General features: G+C 43.9%; 1 long non-coding RNA gene across 1 annotated transcript in view; it reads left to right on the forward strand.

The window, feature by feature from the left end:
- The first annotated feature begins 1,032 nt into the window (after positions 1-1,032).
- Positions 1,033-25,400, forward strand: part of LOC126419142 (uncharacterized) — a 101,802-nt gene continuing 77,434 nt past the window's right edge. The window contains exon 1 of the long non-coding RNA XR_007575939.1: positions 1,033-1,123. This is a non-coding gene — a long non-coding RNA (uncharacterized LOC126419142). The remainder of the gene's footprint in view (positions 1,124-25,400) is intronic.

Here is a 25,400-nt window from a genome sequence, read left to right on the forward strand (position 1 = left end):
TGGGACTTAACTGCTAAGGTCATCAGTCCCTAAGCTTACACACTACTTAACCTAAATTATCCTAACGACAAACACACATACCCATGCCCGAAGGAGGACTCGAACCTCCGCCGGGACCAGCCGCACAGCCCGTGACTGCAGCGCCTAAGACCGCTCGGCTAATCCCGCGCGGCAGACATTCTGTTTTTCAGTTCGTAAATAAAGTGGGATTGGGACTAACTGAGAAGTATAACAAATAATTTGGTTTTCCAGCTAGAATTTTGGGTGACTTCACAGTTCAGCTTTTGATAATTAGTTTTCCTGTGGGATGAGGTCATCACACAAGAGAACAAGATAGGAAGGATCAAACAAAAGGACGCTATTTACTGCGTTCTGGATATCGTTTGATGTGTTTGCACTTTTCAAGTGTATATTTTCTGGAGCAAATAAGTGTCTACCACCATGTTCTGTGATGTTTGGATGACACTTTCCCTATTCTTTCAATTATCAGGAGTGAAAAAACTTGCAACACCACCATTTACAAGAACTTCCACACCGAATTCTGCTGTGGACATTGATAAACTGTATTGTCAATGCTTCTTCCAATATTTTGCTACTGTATTTCTATTTTTTCGCTAAAAGAGTAGTCCCTTATAATTTCATTTCCACCTTCAGGATGCCAAACTGCACAGCCGACAGTTCACACAACACACTCAGTTTTGGACCAAAACAAACGAGAGTCAGTACAGAAATAAAACGCCAGAGGCGATGCTGTAAACTCACTTGTCTCGAGTTTCCAATTGAGACAAGAAAGCTGATCAAGTAAAAGGGGCTTAAATGTGACCCTACCTGCGACTCGGGGTGACAATGCATAGGGCTTGAGTGGGTAACCACAGAGACGCAGGCGGTGGCCGCACGGCTGGGAGAATAGACGCTGCACTGGAACGGGCAGGCGTGGTGTCGGCGCTTACGGGTGGGGGAAGGCTCCTACCTAGCGCGGCCGGGACTGCGAGGTCAGGAGCGGCCTTGCAGAGTTCGCTGGCGCCAGTTGCACGCCAGCCGGCTGCCAGCATGCGAGCCCCCGCGAGTCTCGTCCTCCTACTCGTCGCCGCCCTCGTCCTAGCCGCCCAGCCTGAGGTCTCAGGTGAGCTTATTGTGGGTAATACCGAGAGGATACATATTCGTTGGAAGACCTTCAGTGTTAGTCCTAGACCGGAGGAATGTCGGTCAAGAGGAGTTGGCGAGACTAACCCTCGTGTTTGACCCGCGACGTAACGGTAATGGTTGCTGTGACGACACTTCATCTGCATCTACATGATTAGTCTGCAATTCACATTTAAGTGCTTGGCAGAGGGTTCATCGAACCACAATCATACTATCTCTCTACCATTCCACTCCCGAACAGCGCGCGGGAAAAACGAACACCTAAACCTTTCTGTTCGAGCTCTGATTTCTCTTATTTCATTTTGATGAACATTCCTCCCTATGTTGGTTGGGCTCAACAAAATATTTTCGCATTCGGAAGAGAAAGTTGGCGACTGAAATTTCGTAAATAGGTCTCGCCGCGACGGAAAACGTCTTTGCTTTAATGACTTCCATCCCAACTAGCGTATCATATCTGCCACACTCTCTCCCCTATTACGTGATAATACAAAACGAGCCGCCCCTCTTTGCACCCTTTCGATGTCCTCTGTCAATCCCACCTGGTAAGGATCCCACACCGCGCAGCAAAATTCTAACAGAGGACGAACGAGTGTAGTGTAAGCTGTCTCTTTAGTGGACTTGTTGCATCTTCTAAGTGTCCTGCCAATGAAACGCAACCTTTGGCTCGCCTTCCCCACAATATTATCTATGTGGTCTTTCCAACTGAAGTTGTTCGTAATTTTAACACCCAGGTACTTAGTTGAACTGACAGCCTTGAGAATTGTACTATTTATCGAGTAATCGAATTCCAACAGATTTTTTTTTTTTTTTTTTTTTTTTTTTTGGAACTCATGTGGATCACCCCACACTTTTCGTTATTTAGCGTCAACTGCCACCTGCCACACCATACAGCAATCTTTTCTAAATCGCTTTGCAACTGATACTGGTCTTCGGATGACCTTACTAGACGGTAAATTACAGCATCATCTGAATTACAGCATCATCTGCGAACAACCTAAGAGAACTGCTCAGATTGTCACCCACGTCATTTATATAGATCAGGAACAGCAGAGGTCCCAGGACGCTTCCCTGGGGAACACTGATATCACTTCAGTTTTACTCGATGATTTGCCGTCTATTGCCACGAACTGCGCCCTTCCTGACAGGAAATCACGAATCCAGTCGCACAACTGAGACGATACCCCATAGGCCCGCAGCTTGATTAGAAGTCGCTTGTGAGGAACGGTGTCAAAAGCCTCCCGCAAATCCAGAAATACGGAATCAACTTGAGATCCCCTGACGATAGCGGCCATTACTTCGTGCGAATAAAGAGCTAGCTTCGTGACGGGCATTTGGATTCCTATTATCGTGTTTTGTTTGGTTCTGACAGTAATTATACACTGACGTGACAAACTCATGGGTTACCTCCCACTATCGTATCGGACCTCCTTTTGTCCTGCGTAATGCAGCAACTCGACTTGGCGTGGACTCAACAAATCATTGGAAGTCCCTAGCAGAAATACTGAGCGATGCTGCCTCTGCAGTCGTCCATAATTGCGCAACTGTTGCTGGTGCAGGATTTTGTGTACGAACTGATCTTTCCATTATGTCCCATAAATGTTCGATGGTATTCACGTTGGGCGATCTAGGTGGTCAAATCATTCACTCTAATTGTCCAGAATGTTCTTTAAACCAGATTTTTTTTGTGACCCAGTAACATTTTCATCCCTAAAATTTCCATTGTTATTTCGAAACATGAAGTCAATGAATTGCTACAAATGGTCTCCAAGTAGCTGAACATAACCATTTCCAGTAAATGATCTTCTCAGTTGGACCAGAGAACACAATCCATTCCATGTCAGCCGACCGGGGTGGCCGAGCGGTTCTAGGCGCTTCAGTTTGGAACCCCTGGACCACAACGGTCGCAGGTTCGAATCCTGCCTCGGGCATTGATGTGTGTGATATCCTTAGGTTAGTTAGGTTTAAGTAGTTCTAAGTTCTAGGGGACTGATGACCTCAGAAGTTAAGTCCCATCCTGCTCAGAGCCATTTGAACCATTCCATGTCTACACAGCTCACACCATATGGAGACACCATCACCTTACACAGTGCCTTCTTGATAAGAATTTTTAGCATACTGCAGCCCCGGCAGCAACTGTGATAGACTAATATTTTGATGAATCAGCCTCAGTTGCACAAAATTTTCTTGTTTTTACCAGGTTTCGGCTAAATTAATCTAGCCTTCTTCAGAAGAATAAAATTACTGTAACATGCCAGAGTAAGGCACAGTCAGCATTAAAATTAAATCCTATAGTACCGTGGTACCATGTCGAATTAAAACTAATTAGCTGAAGTCCAGCCCCGACATCTCTTCAACACGCGGTCGGTTGGGAGCGGCAATTCCGTTGGCACTGACCGTCGCACGCAGAATTTTTAATTCGACATGGTACCACGGTACTATAGGTTTTAATTTTAATGATGACTGCGCCTTACTTTGGCATGTTACAGTTGTTTTATGCTTCTGCTGAAGGCTAGATTAATTTAGCCGAAACCTGGTGAAGACCAGAAAACTTGTGCAACTGAGGCTGATTCTTCAAAATATCCTTCCTGATAACCTGAGTTATCAACTGAAATCGGGACTCTTCTGAGCAGGCCACGGTTTTCCAGTCGTCTAGGGTCCAATCGATATGTTCACGACCCCCAGGAGAGCTGCTGCAGGCGATGTCGTTAGCAAACGCACTCGCTTCGCTCTTCCGCTGCCGTAGCCCATTAACGCAAGATTCCACAGTTCTGTCCTTGTGAATTAGTCCGTCGCGGTTATTTCACGTAGTGTTTTGCTTGTCTGTTAGCACTACGTAGACGCCGCTCCTCTCGGTCGTTAAGTGAAGGCCGTCGGCCACTGCGTTGTCCAAGGTGAGAGGTGATGCCTGAAATTTTGCATTCTCGCCACATTTTTGACACTATAGACCTCGGAATATCGCATTCCCTAACGATATCGGAAATTGCATGGGGGCTTAATTAAATAAAATGCAAATAATATTTTTAGTAGCTGTATGTCCGGTTACGAAGTCTCGTAACCGGTTGGCCCTGAGTAGTATTAGTACGCAATCTAACTGCATAGAATAACAATAAAAAATGAAAGGAACTTTCCGTTAACACAGTTGATTAGTTAAGTCCCCAGCAACTATAAAAGCTACGAAACAACAAAGCACAAGTGTAACTGTTCCGTGTGTGGAAGTGTGATTCAACGTACACATCTGGCACGGTTCTTCCTCAATACGACAAGATATTTTAAACACCATTTACAATGAAGTAATTCAAAAACCAGAAATAATATAACTGCACATAGAAACCAGAATTACAGTCTAATACATGAACACAAGCCAGATGCTTTGTTGACTGAACCTGTGACCAAGAGGCATTGTCATTTAGGAAATTTGAAATAAAAATTTTTTTTTGTTGCCTTCATATATATTGACGAAAAATACACTGTGATCATTGCAACATCCCCAATCGAACAGCATCTGCTACCTCACCCAACAGAACAACTGCACACGACATGGCCTCAACTAGTACAGCTATCGACATCCTCTCAACAAGCACTGCCCACGGCGACCTCTGAACTACTACTGCCCCAGTAGAGGCGGCTGAATAATACTCTTTGGCGCAATCTCTGGCGCTGTGACTCAGTGTAGCCACCTTTCAAAATGGAATGTCCCATGCACCTAGCTCCAGCTAGTATTCCACGATCACATTCTGTTCATTCCCGTCGTGCGTCATAATCACGATGGAAACCTTTTCATGTGAATCACTTCAGTGTAAGTGACAGCTCCGTCAATGCATTGCCGTTTATACGAGGCGTGTTTTTTTAAGTAAGTACCGTTCCGTTTTGAAATTAAAAAACAGACGTGCTAAAATATCTCAATAATTTTATTTTTACATGAAAACCTGTACCTTAATCTACTTTTCTACATAATTTCCGTCAATATTGAAGCACTTGTCATAACATTGTACCTGTTTTTGAATACCCTCCTCATAGAAGTCTGCTGCCTGACTTGTTAACCACTGCATCACCACCGTTTTGACTTCGTCATGAAGACGCTGACCGCCCAGGTGTTTCTTCAAATGCGGGAACAGATGGTAGTCACTGGGCGCAAGATCGGGGCTGTACGGAGGATGATCTAGAGTTTCCCATCGAAAACATGAGATCTTTGCTCTGATTCGCCACTTGCGGACAGGAATTTCAAAACGATGCCCTTGCTCAACTTGCTACATCTTTTGTTCTGAACTGAACGGCGCTGATTGTGCAATGTCTTACAGTAAGCTGCTGCATTGATTGTGTCATTACAAGGCAGAAATTCAACAAGCAATACTCCTTTTCTGTCCCAAAAAACCGTGCGCATGATTTTACGGGCAGAAATTGTTTGCTTAAACTTCACTTTTCTGGGTGAATCTGAATGCCGCCATTCCATGGACTGTTGCTTAGATTCTGGTGTGACGTAGGCCACCCATGTTTCATCTCGAAGAAACACCTGGGCGGTCAGCGTCTTCAAGACGATGACGAAGTCAATACAGTGGTGAAGCAGTGGTTAACAAGTCAGGCGGCAGACTTCTATGAGGAGGATATTCAGAAACTGGTACAACGTTACGACAAGTGCCTCAATATTGACGGAAATTATGAAGAGAAGTAGATTAAGGTACAGGCTTTAATGTAAAAATAAAATTATTGAGATATCTTAGCATGTCTTTTTTAAATTTCAAAACGGCACTTACTAAAAAACACGCCTCGTACCTTGTATGCGCGATCCTACCGCCATCTGTATATTTTCAGGCCGGCCGCGGTGGCCGTGCGGTTCTAGGCGCTGCAGTCCGGAACCGCGGGACTGCTACGGTCGCAGGTTCGAATCCTGCCTCGGGCATGGATGTTTGTGATGTCCTTAGGTTAGTTAGGTTTAAGTAGTTCTAATTTCTAGGGGACTGATGACCTAAGATGTTAAGTCCCATAGTGCTCAGAGCCTTTTGAACCATTTTTTTTTGTATATTTTCGTATCACTATCCCATGAACTTTCCTCATCTCAGTGTATACTGGCGTGCAAAACCTAAGGACGGAATTAACTTTCATGATGTTGCACTGGCAAGTAACATTGTTAGATGACACTACGACCATACCGCTTGGACCAAACTTCTGCAGTGTAGCACAGAACGTAAGTGAAAGAAATAAGCAATGAGACGAACAGAAATAACACTTTTACTCATAGACACTACTTACATTGAAGTCACCGCGATTCATGACGGTCCTCTGGACATTACAAACGGCAGGACATGGTTCTTAACAGAGCATCTAATCACCACAGACGTCAATGCATGCTCTCCAACGTTTCCCACGCTAACCATAGGACTGGAAAGATGTTACAGCGAGATTGAATGCAGTTTTCGAAATTCCTTCACCAGGGAAGACGAATGGAATATTCCAGAATTTGAAACACGAACAGCTGCTAGCATGAGTTTCTTAGAAGTAGATACCTTAGGGGTTGTGAAGCAACTCAAATCGCTTGATACGGGCAAGTCTTCAGGTCCAGATTGTATACCGATTAGGTTCCTTTCAGATTACGCTGATAAAATAGCTCCCTACTTAGCAATCATATACAACCGCTCGCTCACCGATAGATCTGTACCTACAGATTGGAAATTGCGCTGGTCGCACCAATGTTTAGGAAGGGCAGTAGGAGTAATCCATCGAACTACAGACCTATATCATTGACGTCGGTTTGCAGTAGGGTTTTGGAGCATATACTGTATTCAAACATTATGAATCACCTCAAAGGGAACAATCTATTGATACGTAATCAGCATGGTTTCAGAAAACATCGTTATTGTGCAACGCAGCTAGCTCTTTATTCGCACGAAGTAATGGCCGCTATCGACAGGGGATCTCAAGTTGTTTCCGTATTTCTAGATTTCCGGAAGGCTTTTGACACCGTTCCTCACAAGCGACTTCTAATCAAGCTCCGGGCCTATGGGGTATCGTCTCAGTTGTGCGACTGGATTCGTGATTTACTGTCAGGAAGGGCGCAGTTCGTGGTAATAGACGGCAAATCATCGAGTAAAATTGAAGTGATATCAGGTGTTCCTCAGGGAAGCGTCCTGGGACCTCTGCTGTTCCTGATCTATATAAATGACCTGGGTGACAATCTGAGCAGTTCTCTTAGGTTGTTCGCAGATGATGCTGCAATTTACCGTCTAGTAAGGTCATCCGAAGACCAGTATCAGTTGCAAAGCGATTTAAAAAAGATTGCTGTATGGTGTGGCAGGTGGCAGTTGACGCTAAATAACGAAAAGTGTGAGGTGATCCACATGAGTTGCAAAAGAAATCCGTTGGAATTCGATTACTCGATAAATAGTACAATTCTCAAGGCTGTCAATTCAACTAAGTACCTGGGTGTTAAAATTACGAACAACTTCAGTTGGAAAGACCACATAGATAATATTGTGGGGAAGGCGAGCCAAAGGTTGCGTTTCATTGGCAGGACACTTAGAAGATGCAACAAGTCCACTAAAGAGACAGCTTACACTACACTCGTTCGTCCTCTGTTAGAATATTGCTGCGTGGTGTGGGATTCTTACCAGGTGGGATTGATGGAGGACATCGAAAGGGTGCAGAAAAGGGCAGCTCGTTTTGTATGATCACGTAATAGGGGAGAGAGTGTGGCAGATATGATACGCGAGTTGGGATGGAAGTCATTAAAGCAAAGACGTTTTCCGTCGCGGCGAGACCTATTTACGAAATTTCAGTCAGCAACTTTCTCTTCCGAATGCGAAAATATTTTGTTGAGCCCAACCTACATAGGTAGGAATGGTCATCAAAATAAAACAAGAGAAATCAGAGCTCGAACAGAAATGTTTAGGTGTTCGTTTTTCCGCGCACTGTTCGGGAGTGGAATGGTAGAGAGATAGTATGATTGTGGTTCGATGAACCCTCTGCCAAGCACTTAAATGTGAATTGCAGAGTAATCATGCAGATGTAGATGTCAGTTGACCCTAAGGAACTTCTAGTGTGAGGTCATTCACATGAGTACTTAAAGAATTCTGTCCAGTTAGTCTTACACGATAAATCACACAAATTTCAAGATTGCCATTTGCGCTAAATTACTGGGGATAACAGTTACGCACGACTAAAGTTGGAAATGTCTCATACATAATATTGTGGGGAAGGTGAGTCAAGGACTGCGTTTTATTGACAGAACATTTAGAAGATGCAACAAATCCACAAAACAGACAATCTACGCTGAACTTGTCAGTCTTCTGCTTTGTTGCCAGATGGGATTGATTAAGGAGATCGAAAAAGTACAAAGACCGACAGCTCCTTTTGTATTATAAAGAAATACGGGAGGGAAAGTCACGGATACGATGCGTAAATTGGGATGGAAATTATTAAAAGAAGGCGTTTTTCGTTGCGGCGGGATCTTTTCACGAATTTCAGTCACCAGCTTTCGCACCGGAATGTGAAAATATTTTGTTGACGCTCACCTGCATACGGAGAAATTATCATCGTAATAAAATAAGAGAAATCACTGCTAGCGTAAAACTGATTTGGGTGTTAGTTCTCCCCGCGCGCTGTTCGAGAGTGGAACTGTCGAGCAAATAGTCTGAAGGTGGTACAATGAACCTCCCGCCAGACACTGAAGCGTGAATTACAGAGTAGTCATGTAGCTGTAGATACAGATGTAGATTTAAGTCGCGGGACGAGTAGGTCAGTCCATTCGCCTAATATCCTCTCTTTCCAAGAGCTCTTACGCGTCCAGTGTTCGATGTGATCGCGCTTTGTTACCCATAAAAATGACGTCAGGGTCGATTGCACCTCTAAAAACAGGCACATGGGGAAGGAGTACATTATTACACTAACGTCGCCCAGTGAATGTACCGTGTTCAAAGTTCTGCGGTGGTGCCACGAGCACAGGGACTGGACCAGTGTGCAGTGGAGTCGCATGTCCTTCCCAGATGAGAGAGAATTTAGTCTGCGTAGTGATTCTGGACTTATTCTCACACGGCCAGAGGTGGGAACATGTAATGCACGCAGGGGCATTGTCGAACATGATCGTTTTTGTGATCCAGGTGTTAGGGTGTGGAGAAGTATACTTTGCATGGGCGTACTCACCTCTAAATCTTTGAACGTGGCATAATCAATGGTCAAGGTTATTGTGTCTCGTACTTCTCCCCCGTATGCGTCTTTTCAGGACTGCATTCACCACTGCCTTCGTTCTGATGGATGACAATGCTTGATCGCATTGGAAGTCGCAGATGAAGGAGCTCTTGGAACGAGAAGATATTCCTAGAATGGACTGGCCCACCCCTTCCCGTCAAACATTTGTGGGATGGGTCTGGGGACATATTGCAGCACGTTCACACATACCAACTGTAAGATGTCGTGGTCTCCTGGCCATCATTGCTTACATATTCCGCCCTCACAATCATATTCCGCACATCAAGAGGCTTCATTCGAACCCAAACTCGATAATATAAAGTCGATGTTGTATGAATTCATGTAAACGATATGCAAATAACAAGTAAATCGTAAGTGCGCACCGAGCTTGAAATACCTGAGGCTGGCTTACACACACACATTCAAGACACGGCAGTCACAAAAGCTTTAGTTTGGGAGAGGCAAACCGTACGGCTGGAGGCCGGTCCCTTCAGAGGACGATTCAACCTATCTACATTGGCCGGCGACCACCCGTAGAGCAGACAGTATTTACCCGAGCGAAAGGGACAACGACCCCGAGTTCAGCTTAAAAGCAAATTCCGCTACATTGTGTGGGAGTGCCCAGCCTACACATTCTTTACAAACATAGGAAACAGTTTCAGAGGTTTTCACAAGGAGACAGCAAACGCCAAACGCCGATGCTACAGATTTCCGGATTGGTCACCTTAAATGAAACACATTCTCCCATTTTAGAAGAGCAATGCTGATTGGCAGACGATATTCCTGACGCCTGAAGGAGTAATGGAAGAGACCGAAAGATATACTCCTTCACATCTGGCGTGGAGAGGCGCCATTCCGTTGTCGCTCTTGAGCGAGGAACAAGTCTCTCCTCAGTACTTCACTGGGAGAGCACCTCGTCGAGAGCGAATTGGAGTGCGACTCTATACTGAGTCCTTGCGGTTAAGTGTTGTTCACTGTGTTGGCCGCCACACTTATTGTGCAGTGTGAACGGACAGAGTTATAGTCAAACGCCTGCGAGCGAATTTTTGAGTGGCATCGCAGTGGACTGGTTATCTGAACGGTTTACCACGCCAGTAGTTAGACTAGGGGCGAATGGAAGTCCTTGACTTCATCAAGGCATAGGGAGAGTTTTTAATTGGCGAAGGTCAATCCAGATAGAACGAGACTTATCTTATTTGTCAGCAGCGAGCGGCGCAGACAGCAGTCATCGCAGCTTACGGTATTGTGCGCTACAGCTCTTGCGAGCCCTGTATTTCCTCCACAACAGTACACTTCACTGCATTTCACACACGACAGCCTCGACCGTACCTAGCAACACTCTAACGAATAATTATTCAAGTCGAGTAGGTGCGGCTGTCAGCCATTCTGCCAAGTCAATAACAATCTTAAACTTTGTATAGAAATTTCATTAGTGAACCCTATCCTTAAGAGGTAACTTCACATTCCGAAAAGAACCCGGAAATAACTTGTCCAGTCCATAACTAAAAGTGCCATTGTGATTTCTCAGAATTTTTGCAAAAAAATAATAATTTTAGTTAGTTTTATGTTTTTCTTACACTAACTAGCACTACTCCAGTACCCAGGTATCCCACTAGTTACATAAGAAATTTTGCGAATTTTTGTGTCATTTCCTTACAGTGGACGACTCCAGAAGATATTTGTTGCTGAAAGTTTTTCAGCCATTTCTCTTTAGAACGTTAAGAGCGTCTGTCTGACTTCTGTAGTAGTGTGGGAGTGGAAATTGCATCTTGCAGGAGCCACAGGGAAAAGGGTACATCTCAGATTAATTCGTTGCGCAGAATGACAGAATAGCACCCACACGTTCGCTCACACAACTACCGCCCATCACTGCGCTGGCGGAGGAATGGGGCGCCCTATGATAAGAACTCCTTAACAACCTTATGGTGTTCCCTGGTGATGAAGCACCCTGATAAGAACCATGTCCCGCCGTTTTAATGTTCAAGAGACCATCAAAAAATCCGTTAATACGGTGTAATTATTGTCTGTGTATGAAAGTGTCATTTCTGTTCGTCTCATTGCATATTTATTTCAGTTACCTTGTGTGCTATACTATACCAGTTCTTCAACTGCAGCGCCTGTGCGACGTGGTTATCGCCGCCGTTGGCGGCGCAGTGTTCCTGTGTACAAGGCATTGAAAGCAAAAGACAGCAGCAGCTTATTGGTGGCCCAAATGTGTTTCGTGGACTACGAATGCAGTTCACGTGTGATGTTTCTGCTGTGTCTCCACTTTTCGTCAACCTATGTTTCTTGACAGTGACACATCTACATCTACATCATACTCCGCAAGCCACCTAATGGTATGTGGCGGAGGGTATCTGATCCACCCAACCCTGTGCCATTCGCGAACAGTGCGTGGGAAGAATGATTGTCGGTATGCCTGTCTATTGGTTCTAATTTCTCGAATTTTCTCATCGTGGTCAATACGCGAGATGTATGTGAAGTAAAATGTTGTCTGACTCCTCCTGAAAAGTGCTGTCCCGAAATTTCAGCAGTAAGTGTCTCCGTGATGCACAACGTCTCTCTTGTAATGTCTGCCAGTGGAGTTTGTTTAGCATCTCCGTAACGCTCACTCACCAGCTAAACGATCCCGTGATGAAACGCACCGCTCTTCGTTGGATCTTTTCTATCTTCTCTACCAGTCCTACCTGACAGGGATCCCGAATAGTTGAACAATACTCAAGAATCGGGTAAACAAGCGCCTTATAAGACACTTCTTTCGTTGACAAGTTACATTTTCGTAAGTTTCTTCTGATGAATCTGAGTCTTGTGTCTGCTTTTCCCACTATCTATTCTATAAGGTCATTCCGCTTAAGGTCACTCTGGATAGTTACGCGTAGATATTTTACGGCAGACGCTGTCTCCAGCTGTTTGTCATCAAAAGTGTAGCTGTACAGTAGTGGATTTCTTTTCCTATGTATGCGCAATATGTTACGTTTATTTCCGTTCAGGGTCAACTGCCAGAGTCTGCACCATTCATCGATTCTCTGCAAGTCGTTCTACAGATTCCTCCTATCTTCTGGCGTTTCTACTTGGGTATAAACAACGGCATCATCTGCGAATAGCCTTAAAGAGCATCCGACGCTTTCTACTAGATCATTTTTATATATTGTGAACGGCAATGTTCCTATTACACTTCGCTGTGGTACTCCGGATATTGCCTTTACATCTGTCGATTTAGATCCGTTAAGAGCGACGCGTTAAGTTCCATCTGCAAGAAAGTGTTGAGAATCCAGTAGCAGATCTGCTCCGATACTCCGTAAGCTCGTATTTTTTTTTCATTAAACGGCAATGCGGGAAATCAAGAAACACGGCATCAGCCCGTGCGCGGTAGTCCACTGCGCTGTGGATCTCTTGGAGGAACAGAGCGAGCTTCGTTTCGCAGGATCTCTGTTTGCGGAATCCGTGTTGATTTTTATAGTGGATCTGTTCATTTTCCAAGAACGTCATAATTCTTGAGCATAAAACATGTTCCATATTTCTACAACAGATTGACGTCAACGATATAGGTCTATAATTGTGTGGATCTGTCTTATGGCCTTTCTTAAAAACGGGAATGACCTGCGCTTTTCTCCAGTCGTTAGGTACCTTTCGTTGCTCAAGCGATCTACGATAAATTACTGCTAGAAGGGGAGCAAGTTCTTTCGCATAATCTTTATGGAATTTTATAGGTATCTCATCTGGTCCTGAAACCTTTCCACTACTAAGCGATTGCAGCTGCTTTTCAATTCCGCGATCGGTTATATCAGTATCTGCCATTTCGACGTTCGCAAGACGATTGAAAGGAGGGACAGTGTTACGATCTTCCGCGACGAAACGGCTTCGGAAGACCGAATTCAGTATTTCAGCCTTCTGTTATCTTCCTTTTCGGTGCCGGTGTGGTCGCTGAGAGAATGAATTGATGATTTTGACCCACTTACTGATTTTACATACGGCCAAAATCTCTTAGGGCTTTTACTCAGGTCGGTTGACAACATCTTACTTGAAATCGTTGCACGCTTCTCTCATTGCTCACCTCACGGTCATTTTCGCTTCGTTCAGCTTTTGTTTGTCAGCTAGGTTTTTACCTCTCTTGAATCTGAGATGAAGTGCTCTTTGTTTACGTAGCGCTTTTCTAACACGGCTAATAAACCATGGTGGATCTTTCCTATCCCTTAAAACCTTACTCGGAACATACTCGTCTTGGGCATGTTAAACGATGCATTTAAATTTTTTCCATTTGTTCTCCACATCTTCGCCCTCATCACCGAATATTCGATGCTATCTTCTGAGATATTCTGAAATTTGTATCCTGTCACCTTTGATGAGCAAATATACCTTCCTACCTCTCGTAATATTCCTTGTGGGACACATCATGCGATAGTCACTTCCCACCTTAATTTTTGCAAAACAGTCTGTTTTCAGTCTCAGCTGTATATGAGAAACAAAATACTCTGTCCTCAGAGTCGGAGGAAATTGTAACACATAATCTGTTTATCAGTCTTTTTCTCTATATGATTTCTTTAAATTTGTATTATTAATCGCGATATACCGACTACACCTGTAGGTTTTTTTACGGTACTCCATTCGTTTTCTCTTCGATAAATACACTGCCTGACGAAGAAATGGAGCGCACAGAAGGCGAGGACGAAACGAAATGAAACTTAATGAGCTGAAGATGTATGTGATGTTACTTCCGTAATTACAAAATCGAGTCAAATTTACAAAGGACTTCGAAGTAAGAGGGCAATCCTATGGCGCTGCACTCACTTTGGTCTGGATATATGCACTAGAGCGTCAGAAAGCCCTTTTATCCTCTCCTGCATCCCCCCCCACGAACTGTGGACCTTGGTGTTGGTGGGGAGGTCTGCCTGCCTCAGCCGCGCGGGGTAGCCGCGTGGTCTAGGGCGACTTGTCACGGTCCTTGCGGCTCCCCCCGTCGGGGGTTCGAGTCCTGCCTCGAGCATGGGTGTGTGTTGTCCACAGCGCAAGTTAGTTTAAGTTAGATTAAGTAGAGAGTAGGCTTAGGGACGGATGACCTAAGTAGTTGGGTCTCATAAGACCTCACCACAAATTTCCAGTTTTCCTGCGTGCCTCAGTGATACAGATAGCCGTACTGTAGGTGTCACCACAACGGAGGGGTATCTGTTGAGAGGCCAGACAAATGTGTGGTTCCTGAAGAGGGGCAGCAGCCTTTGCAGTAGTTGCACAGGCTGCAGTCTGGGTGATTGACTGATCTGGCCTTGTAATGTCGACCACGGAGAGCGGCATCAAACCTGTCTCTGGACTGAAGACCACAAAAACGCATCCTCCTCTGAGGGGTGCTGGCCAACAACTGTTATAACTGGTCCTCCATATCTCAGATACTGCCACAGGGGCGGAGCTGACGTCCGATCTGGTGCTACACATGTTCTGTTGGGGCAGACGTGAGGAGTCTGCTGTCCATGGTAGTTCGTCAGTATGAAGCAAGCAGTTCATAGAGACAGGTGCCATGTTTGGAAGTTCGGACGAGTATCGCCCTGTTGGCACATGGCAGCACAATACCGTCACACGGGAGGCTAGTACATGGGGACGCAGGATGTTCGTGACTTACTGTTGGGCCCTCAGAGGTCCCTCAGTCTCTACCAGTCGTGACGTGGAGTTACACCCGATGGTTGCCCACACCATTACGGCAGGAGTAACACCGTTGTGCAAAACAATTGCAGAGTGAGACCTCTTCCCAAGTCACCGAACACTCGTCGATGGTGGTCATTCAGGTTAGTGGAACCGCTATTGATCGCTGAAAACAATACGACGCAGTTGATCAGTGCTTCCCAGTGACGGCACCGCGGCCGTTTCTGTTGCGGTATTTACGGCGGCCTACGCGAAAGAACTTGCCCCCCTTCTAACAGCCGTGTACCGCAAGTCTCTAGAGGAACGGAAGGTTCCAAATGATTGGAAAAGAACACAGGTAGTCCCAGTCTTCAAGAAGGGTCGTCGAGCAGATGCGCAAAACTATAGACCTATATCTCTGACGTCGATCTGTTGTAGAATTTTAGAACATGTTTTTTGCTCGAGTATCATGTCGTTTTTGGAAACTCAGAATCTACTATGTAGGAATCAACATGGATTCCTGAAACAGCGATCGTGTGAGACCCAACTCGCTTTATTTGTTCATGAGACCCAGAAAATATTAGATACAGACTCCCAGGTAGATGCTATTTTTCTTGACTTCCGGAAGGCGTTCGATACAGTTCCGCACTGTCGCCTGATAAACAAAGTAAGAGCCTATCAGACCAGTTGTGTGGCTGGATTGAAGAGTTTTTAGCAAACAGAACAGAGCATGTTGTTATCAACGGAGAGACGTCTACAGACGTTAAAGTAACCTCTGACGTGCCACAGGGGAGTGTTATGGGACCATTGCTTTCCACAATATATATAAATGACCTAGTAGATAGTGTCGGAAGTTCCATGCGGCTTTTCGCGGATGATGCTGTAGTATACAGACAAGTTGCAGCATTAGAAAATTGTAGCGAAATGCAGGAAGATCTGCAGCGGATAGGCACTTGGTGCAGGGAGTGGCAACTGACCCTTAACATAGACAAATGTAATGTATTGCGAATACATAGAAAGAAGGATCCTTTATTGTATGATTATATGATAGCGGAACAAACACTGGTAGCAGTTACTTCTGTAAAATATCTGGGAGTATGCGTGCGGAACGATTTGAAGTGGAATGATCATATAAAATTAATTGTTGGTAAGGCGGGTAACAGGTTGAGATTCATTGGGAGAGTCCTTAGAAAATGTAGTCCATCAACAAAAGAGGTGGCTTACAAAACACTCGTTCGACCTATACTTGAGTATTGCTCATCAGAGTGGGATCCGTACCAGATCGGGTTGACGGAGGAGATAGAGAAGATCCAAAGAAGAGCGGCGCGTTTCGTCACAGGGTTATTTGGTAACCGTGATAGCGTTACGGAGATGTTTAACAAACTCAAGTGGCAGACTCTGCAAGAGAGGCGCTCTGCATCGCGGTGTAGCTTGCTCGCCAGGTTTCGAGAGGGTGCGTTTCTGGATGAGGTATCGAATATATTGCTTCCCCCTACTTATGCCTCCCGAGGAGATCACGAATGTAAAATTAGAGAGATTAGAGCGCGCACGGAGGCTTTCAGACAGTCGTTCTTCCCGCGAACCATACGCGACTGGAACGGGAAAGGGAGGTAATGACAATGGCACGTAAAGTGCCCTCCGCCACACACCGTTGGGTGGCTTGCGGAGTATAAATGTAGATGTAGATGTAGATTGGATGTAAGTCCCTAGCCCGGCTACTGCTAGTCTCCGACCAGTGGTGTGGGAAGATGCAGTATAATGCAAGGAGTCCATCATATGCTTTCGGATGGCAGGCGCAGATGTGAAAGAGTTACTACGCGCTTGGTACACTATAAGGCGATCATGCCATGTAGTTGTCAGACGCGGTCGAACCGAATCTTGATAACGAAATGTCTCCCATCACGTTCCCATGCAGTCCAGCATCGGACCACTGTCACAACCGAATGCCCCGCGAAACTGGATGCTGCAAGAATCGACCAGCTGCCCAAATGGAGACCCACAATGATACCACTATATAACTCTGTCAGGCGCTGATAACGCCGTCTCAGACGTTACACGGCAACTGCATGGCCTTCACAGTGATCATTCACCATCTGCCGCTTTTCACACTCCTTACATTCCCTACGATGCCCGGTAACAACATCAAACGCGAACAACACTAATGCGCTCTGGTGGTTTTTCTACATACTACAGAGAATTACAACTCTTAAATCTTTTACATACCCGTCGATCGTGTGCACGTGTACGATGTTACATTGACATCTCACTGTTATTTTCTAGGTGCTTCACTTTTTATACCAGGCAGTGCCGTTAGAGTTCTTGTGATAACCATTCCGAGTTGCTACTGATATGCAGAAATACTCATAATTGCTTATCACTGTGTCTGCTTGAACTACACTACCGGCCATTAAAATTGCTACACCACGAAGATGACGTGCTACAGACGCAAAATTTAACCGACAGGAAGAAGATGCTGTGATATGCAAATGATTAGCTTTTCAGAGCATTCACACAAGGTTGGCGCCGGTGGCGACACCTACAACGTGACATGAGGATAGTTTCCAACCGATTTCTCATACACAAACAGCAGTTGACCGGCGTTGCCTGGTGAAACGTTATTGTGATGCCTCGTGTAAGGAGGAGAAATGCGTACCATCACGTTTCCGACTTTGATAAAGGTCGGATTGTAGCCTATCGCGATTGCGGTTTATCCTATCGTGACATTGCTGCTCGCTTTGGTTGAGATCCAATGACTGTTAACAGAATATGGAATCGGTGGGTTCTAGAGGGTAATACCGAACGCTGTGCTGGATCCCAATGGCCTCGTATCACTAGCAGTCGAGATGACAGGCATCTTATCCGCATGGCTGTAACAGATCGTGCAGCCACGTCTCGATTCCTGAGTCAACAGATGGGGACGTTCGCAAGACAACAACCATCTGCACGAACAGTTCGACGACGTTTGCAGCACCATGGACTATCAGCTCGGAGACCATGGCTACGGTTACCCTTGACGCTGCATCACAGGCAGGAGCGCCTGCCAACGACGAACCTGGGTGCACGAATGGCAAAACGTCATTTTTTCGGATGAATCCAGGTTCTGTTTACAGCATCACGATGGTCACATCCATGTTTGGCAACATCGCGGTGAACGCACATTGGAAGCGTGTATTCGTCATCGATATACTGGCGTATCACCCGGCGTGATGACATGGGGTGCCATTGGTTACACGTCTCGGTCACCTCTTGTTCGCACTGACGGCACGTTGCACAGTGGACGTTACATTTCAGATGTGTTACGACCCGTGGCTCTACCCTTCATTCGATCCTTGCGAAACCCTACATTTCAGCAGGATAATACACGACCGTATGTTGCAGGTCCTGTACGGGCCTTTCTGGATACAGCACATTCACCAGATATCTCACCAATTGAAACGTCTGGTCAATGGTGGTCGAGCATCGGCCTTGTCACAATACGCCAGTCACTACTCTTGATGAACTGTGGTATCGTGTTGAAGCTGCATGGGCAGCTGTACCTGTACACGCCATCCAAGCTCTGTTTCACTCAGTGCCCAGACGTATGAAGGCCGTTATTACGGCTAGAGGTGGTTGTTCTGGATACTGATTTCTCAGGATCTGTGCACCCAAATTGCGTGAAAATGTAATCACATGTCAGTTCTGGTATAATATATTTGTCCAATGAATACCCGTTTATCATCTGCATTTCATCTTGGTGTAGCAATCTTAATGGCCAGTAGTGTATTTAGCCAAAGCATATTTCCCTATACCAACTTCGACTTATGAACGACTCATTTTCTTATGTTAGTACTGTATATCGTGGTCTACACTATAGCGTGAGCTTTTCTTTTCTTTTTTTTTTTTTTTTTTTTTTTTGTACGGTGGTCTGCTTGGTTTCCTTCCGACAGATTCGAGGGTAAGTCCATTATTATCCGCAATTTAGTTATAATTTTGCTTATTATGGTAGTAGTGTCGTTTTACGCTGATGGCGCATGCTTTGTTTATTTGTTGTTACATCTTTGCAATTTTCAAGCTGCTACATTAGTTTCGTTATCGCTGCCGTGCTGTTAATCGTGGCTGCCCCCCTGTCTATTTGCACGGAAGAAGAGCAACTTTCAGTGGTCCGTTTTTTGTGGTCGGAAGGCGTATCAGGGGCCGATATTCATCGAAGACTTTCGGTACAGTACGGGAACAGTGTTTTGCCACAACGAAGTGTCTACGAATGGATTGAAAAATTCCTAAATGGTCGCACAAGTGTTACGCACGATGAAGGAGACGGACGACCGTTTACCAACCAACACAAATGAAGAAACCATTGAGCGTTCACAAGATATGATTCTCTTAGACAGACGATTAACTATTGACGAAGTGGCACATCGTCTGCAAAGCTGTCACGGTTCTGCCTACGAAATCGTCCACAACAGATTGTGTTTCGTAAAGTTTGTGCAAGATGGTTCCCAAAACAACTCACACAGTTGCATAAACAAACGCGCTTGGACATCTGCAAAAACATGTGGATCGCTATGGTAACGAAGGGGACAACTTCTTAGACAGGGCCATTACTGGTGACAAACATGGGTCCATCATTACGAGCCGGAGAGTAAAAGGCAGACTATGGAATGGAAACATCCAAATACGCCGTGCAAGAAAAAGTTCAAGATCCAACTGTCCGCAGGAAAACTGATGCTTACGGTTTTTTGTGACGCACAATCATTATGGGGAAAGCGACACAACAATAAACAGTGTACTTCACAGTGAGAAGGTTTACTGCCAGGCTAAAGCCTGCAGTTCGAAGCAAACCCAGAGGATTGCTAACAAAAGTTGTTGTGTTGTTGCACAACAATGCCCGTCGGCATACTGCTGCCCACACTGCTTAAACGCTCCAGAAACTCAAATTTGAAGCACTAGATCATTCTCCATATAGTCCCGATCTTGCTCCTTCTGACTACCTCTTGTTTGGTCCACTCAAACAGGCATTAAGGGGCCGTCGATTTGCCTCGGACGAAGCAGTGAAAGAAGCGGTGCAGTCCTGGCTCGCAGCTCAATCGAGAACCTTCTTTTGTGAGGGCTTCAGGAAGCTTGTACAACGATGGACCAAGTGCGCTGAAACGGAAGGAGACTATATCGAAAAGTGATGTTCTTGTAAGTTCCCTATCTGATTACAATAAACTTTTATAACTACTTTGCGGATAATAACTGACTTACCCTCGTAGCAAAAAACTTCCTTGTCAAATTCTTTTTCAATGTACTACTGAAAAGTACATTTATCCGAAATTGCGTTTCGTTGTGTGCACTTGAGCTTAAGTTTATTTTCCAATAAGATTTATTGATGATCAGTATTTGTTTTTAAGTTCGTATAGTACAGATGCCTATTACAACTATATAACTTGTTTTTATGATATGTGATTCGTTTTCCTTCCAAGACATGCCTCTCTCACTTGTATGTGACTGATAGGAATAGTTGTACTTCGGATTATGTATTCTCCGATTTAGTAAATTTTCCTAATCAAAACCGCCGATGGCGTTTGTGTTTCAGAGTATCGCCACAGTCTGGTATCGCCAAATATGTGACGTTGTAGTCGCCACGTTGTTTACATCGTCTGCCGCATGTTCGCTAAATCCCGGGTTGAAGCTGACTGCTAGTATCTATATTTACTTTTTTTTCCTCCGTTATTAGTCCAGACCGAAGGAAATTGGCAGTGATGAACACGGGTCATGGTAGCACCTTTTCGTGATTATCTGTGAACTATGGCTACTCTGTTCGAAACTACTTCATGATCGACACTACGGCAGGAGCAATTGAAACCACGTACAGAGCACACGTCCAATCGTACGTACCATTCACCTCTCTCAAATTTGCAAACTATTCAGTGTACAAAGATGGAATTTCCATCAATGCATTTTAGAAGAACTACAATAAGTTTTCTGTTTACTTTTACTCACGACAAGAAATGTTTGGAATGAAATACGGAAGGATTATGAAAATGCTCTTCCTTAAGACGACACCAAATTTCCGACTTACAGGAAACTTTTTTGTTATTGACTTTAAGTGAACACTTTGTTGTTGTGGTCTTCAGTCCTGTGACTGGTTTGATGCAGCTCTCCATGCTACTCTATCCTGTGCAAGTTTCTTCATCTCCCAGTACCTACTGCAACCTACATCCTTCTGAATCTGCTTAGTGTATTCATCTCTTGGTCTCCCTCTTCGATTTTTACCCTCCACGAAATTGGTGATCCCTTGATGCCTCTGAACATGTCCTACTAACCGATCCCTTCTTCTAGTCAAGTTGTGCCACTAATTCCTCTTGTCCCCAATTCTAATAATACCTCCTCATTAGTTATGTGATCTACCCATGTAATCTTTAGCATTCTTCTGCAGCACCACATTTCGAAAGCTTCTATTCTCTTCTTGTCCAAACTATTTATCGTCCATGTTTCACTTCCATACATGGCTACACTCCATACAAATACTTTCAGGAACGAATTCCTGACACTTAAATCTATAGTTGATGTTAACAAATTTCTCTCCTTCAGAAACGCTTTCCTTGCCATTGCCTGTCTACATTTTATATCCTCTCTACTTTGACCATCATCAGTTATTTTGCTCCCCAAATAGCAAAACTCCTTTACTACTTTAAGTGTCTCATTTCCTAATCTGATTCCCTCAGTATCACCCGACTTAATTCGACTACATTCCATTATCCTCGTTTTGCTTTTGTTGATGTTCATCTTATATCCTCCTTTCAAGACACTGTCCATTCCGTTCAACTGTTCTTTCAAGTCCTTTGCTGTCTCTGACAGAATTACAATGTCATCGGCGAACCTCAAAGTTTTTATTTCTTCTCCATGGATTTTAATACCTACTCCGAATTTTTCTATTGTTTCCTTTACTGCTTGCTCAATATACAGATTGAATGACATCAGGGAGAGGCTACAACCCTGCCTCACTCCCTTCCCAACCACTGCTTTCCTTTAATGTCCCTCGACTCTTATAACTGCTATCTGGTTTCTGTACAAATTGTAAATAGCCTTTCGCTCTCTATTTTTACCCCTGCCACCTTCAGAATTTGAAAGAGAGTATTCCAGTCAACACTGTCAAAAGTTTTCTGTAAGTCTACAAATCCTAGAAACGTAGGTTTGCCTTTCCTTAGTCTATCTTCTAAGATAAGTCATAGGGTCAGTATTGCCTCACGTGTTCCAATATTTCTACGGAATCCAAATTGATCTTCCCCGAGGTCGGCTTCTACCAGTTTTTCCATTCGTCTGTAAAGAATTCACTTTATGTGAACCAAATCCTAAGAATACGTAATATATTCACCTGCTCCAAACGAAAACTGTGTCATATATATTTGACAAGAGGTAAGTTGAATCAAACGTGATGAATAATGCTTCAACAGTACAACGAAAGTTAAGCTATCACCAGGTTGCGTTGTTTGTGACAAAGGCAGCTAAGTTTATAATTAATGTGTTATTACATTTTCTGAGCCCAGGTCATGTAGTACAGTAAATAGCGATGTGCGACTTTCTTGTAAAGGACCTGTTTCCTAAAGGGTGACATACTCGCACCGAGGTTATCCTGTGCTCTTCACAGAACTGAAAAAACTTCCCCCCCCCCCCTATAAAATTACGTTTCCGCTGTTTTTACCTGCTTAGATCTAGAAAATCATGGTTTTTAAAGCAGCGTTAATAAAAATGAAGCATTCTGGGAGAAAATATTTCTTAAAAGAGCTGTATTAATGAAAAATATTGCAACGACAAATTAAATATATCGTTGTGGTAAATAAATAAAAATTGTGTAAATTTTCTAAAAACTGGCAATATCCATCCATATCTTATCGTTTTTCTTAACTATTCTGCATTGCTTTTGTCATCATGTATGATAAAGAACAGTTGTTTTTGCTCCTCTCAAATTATTAATAGTGCATAGATTATTAATCTCTATATACAAAAGGCAATATCCTGACTGACTGATTGACTCACCACCGCCCAGCCCAAACCGCTAAGGATACAAACTTGAAGTTTGGCAGAGGTGTGGATCTTATACTATAGGCGTCGTTTAAGAAGGTATTTGTCGAAATCCCAACCCTAAGAGGGTGAAAAAGGGGATGAAGTATTTTTTGAAAAAGTCGCTCTTAAGGCAATTTTGAAGCAAGGCCTACGAAAACTGGTATTAGGTTTCTCGGCCAGAAACAAAGAAATACGTGTTTCAACTTTTTTGGAAAACTAGCAATATTGGATGTGAAATAATGGGTGAAAGCCTTTTTTTGAAAATATATCATTATTAAAGGACTGCTGAAGTATTTTTAAAGCTACTTTTATGAAAAAAATACGTGCTTTAGTATTTTTGAAAGTTGAACCCTTTAAGGGGGTGAAACAGGGGATGAGATTTTTCATGAGAATATTTATTGTGAAAGCATTTTTAAAGATAAAGCTATGAAAAATTTAGAAATCCAAAAATACATGTTTCACTGTGTTTGGAAATTCAGTCCCTACAGATATGAAACGGGGGATGAAAGTTTTTACAGAAATATTTCATTCTGGAAGCGTTTTTGAAGCTAGAGCTATGAAAATTTGTATTTGGCTTTTCTGTTAGAATTAAAACGTACGCAGTTTGGAAACTAAACTCCTAAGGCGGTGAAATACGAGGTGAACCGTCTTATGAAAATATTTCATTGCCGTAGCAGTTTTAAAGCAAAATTTTTGAAAATTGGTGTTTGGTTTCTCGGTTAGAGATGAAAAAATCCTTTTTTCACTGCTTTTGGAAATTCAATCCGTAAGAGGGTGAAACACGGTCAGACTAATTACTGACTCATCATCGTCCAGCCCACACAGTTAAGGATACAAACTTGAAGTCTGGGGAGGGCGTGGATCTTATACTGTCGGCATCGTTTACGAAGGGATTTTCCGACATTCCAGTCCTAAGGGGGTGAAATATGGAATGAAACGCTTTTCGAAAGGACGTCGCGAGTAAGGGAATTTCGAAGCGAGAACTACGAAAAATGGTATATGGTTTCTCAGTCAGAAAATAAAAAAATACGTCTTTCAGAATTTTCGGGAATTCAAGTGGGTGAAAGTTTTTTGAAAATAGATAATTACTAAAGAACTACTACAAGATTCTATCGACGGGACAGGTAACGCTGATAGTCTACAATCCTCATACTCAGTCTTCATTGTTTTTTTTTTATCACATTTAATTTGTTGAAGTTGCGTCCACATGATGATGCAGTCACTCACATTGTCATAAATCTTGCTAAAGCTGTTTAGATGTTCGGAAGAGTATCTCTTAACCAACAGTTTGAAAAAAGCTTCAAAATACGCCAATGGGAAGCCGTGTATATCTCAACTGGAATTCGAAAGCAGCTCCTTCTATAACTAGATCCGCTGTATCAATATCTCTGCCATACTTGGCACCAGCTGGACATTTCTCGAGATGATGTATAGATCTTGTAGTTAATGCGTTTGCTGATAGGGAATTAAAGATAGCTGAAATTGTGTGCCGGCCGGAGTGGCCGAGCGGTTAAAGGCGCTACAGTCTGGAACCGCACGAGCGCTACGGTCGCAGGTTCGAATCCTGCCTCGGGCATGGATGTGTGTGATGTCCTTAGGTTAGTTAGGTTTAAGTAGTTCTAAGTTCTAGGGGACTTATGACCACAGCAGTTGAGTCCCATAGTGCTCAGAGCCATTTGAACCATTTTTGAAATTGTGTGACATATGTAAGATCTGTTCTGCATTTCACCTATTGCACATGTTATTGTATCAAATTCTTTGAAGCACTCTAGCTCAAACAACCTCGCTCCAGCTCTCAGTTGCCAGAATTCGGCAAATATCGGAAACCATCATCTACACCTACATATACATCTACTCGATACTCTGCAATTCACAATTAAGTGCCTGGCAGAGGGTTAATCGAACCACCTTCACACTATTTCTCTACCGTCCCACTCTCGAACAGCTCGCGGGAAGAACGAACTCTTAAATCTTTCCATGCAAGTTATAATTTCTCTTATTTTAATATTATGATCATTTCACACTATGTAGGTGAGGCCAACAAAATGTTTTCACACCATTCGATGTGTAAGTAGGCTGTTTAGGTTTCTATGTTCGTAACGCCACATAGCGCTTGTATGAAAATCACTGGCTGCGCTGTGTGCAGTCTGTGGCTGGTTGGCATTGTTAGAATATTCGCTATTGTGGTGTTGGGCAGTTGGATGTGAACAGCGCGTAGCGTTGCACAGTTGCAGGTGAGCCGCCAGCAGTGGTGGATGTGGGGGAGAGAGATGGCGGAGTTTTGAGAACGGATGATCTGGACGTGTGTCCATCAGAGACAGTAAGTTTGTAAGACTGGATGTCATGAACTGATATATACATTATGACTTTTGAACACTATTAAGGTAAATACACTCCTGGAAATTGAAATAAGAACACCGTGAATTCATTGTCCCAGGAAGGGG

The sequence above is a fragment of the Schistocerca serialis genome, chromosome 9 (assembly GCF_023864345.2).
Source record: "Schistocerca serialis cubense isolate TAMUIC-IGC-003099 chromosome 9, iqSchSeri2.2, whole genome shotgun sequence".
NCBI lineage: Eukaryota > Metazoa > Arthropoda > Insecta > Orthoptera > Acrididae > Schistocerca > Schistocerca serialis.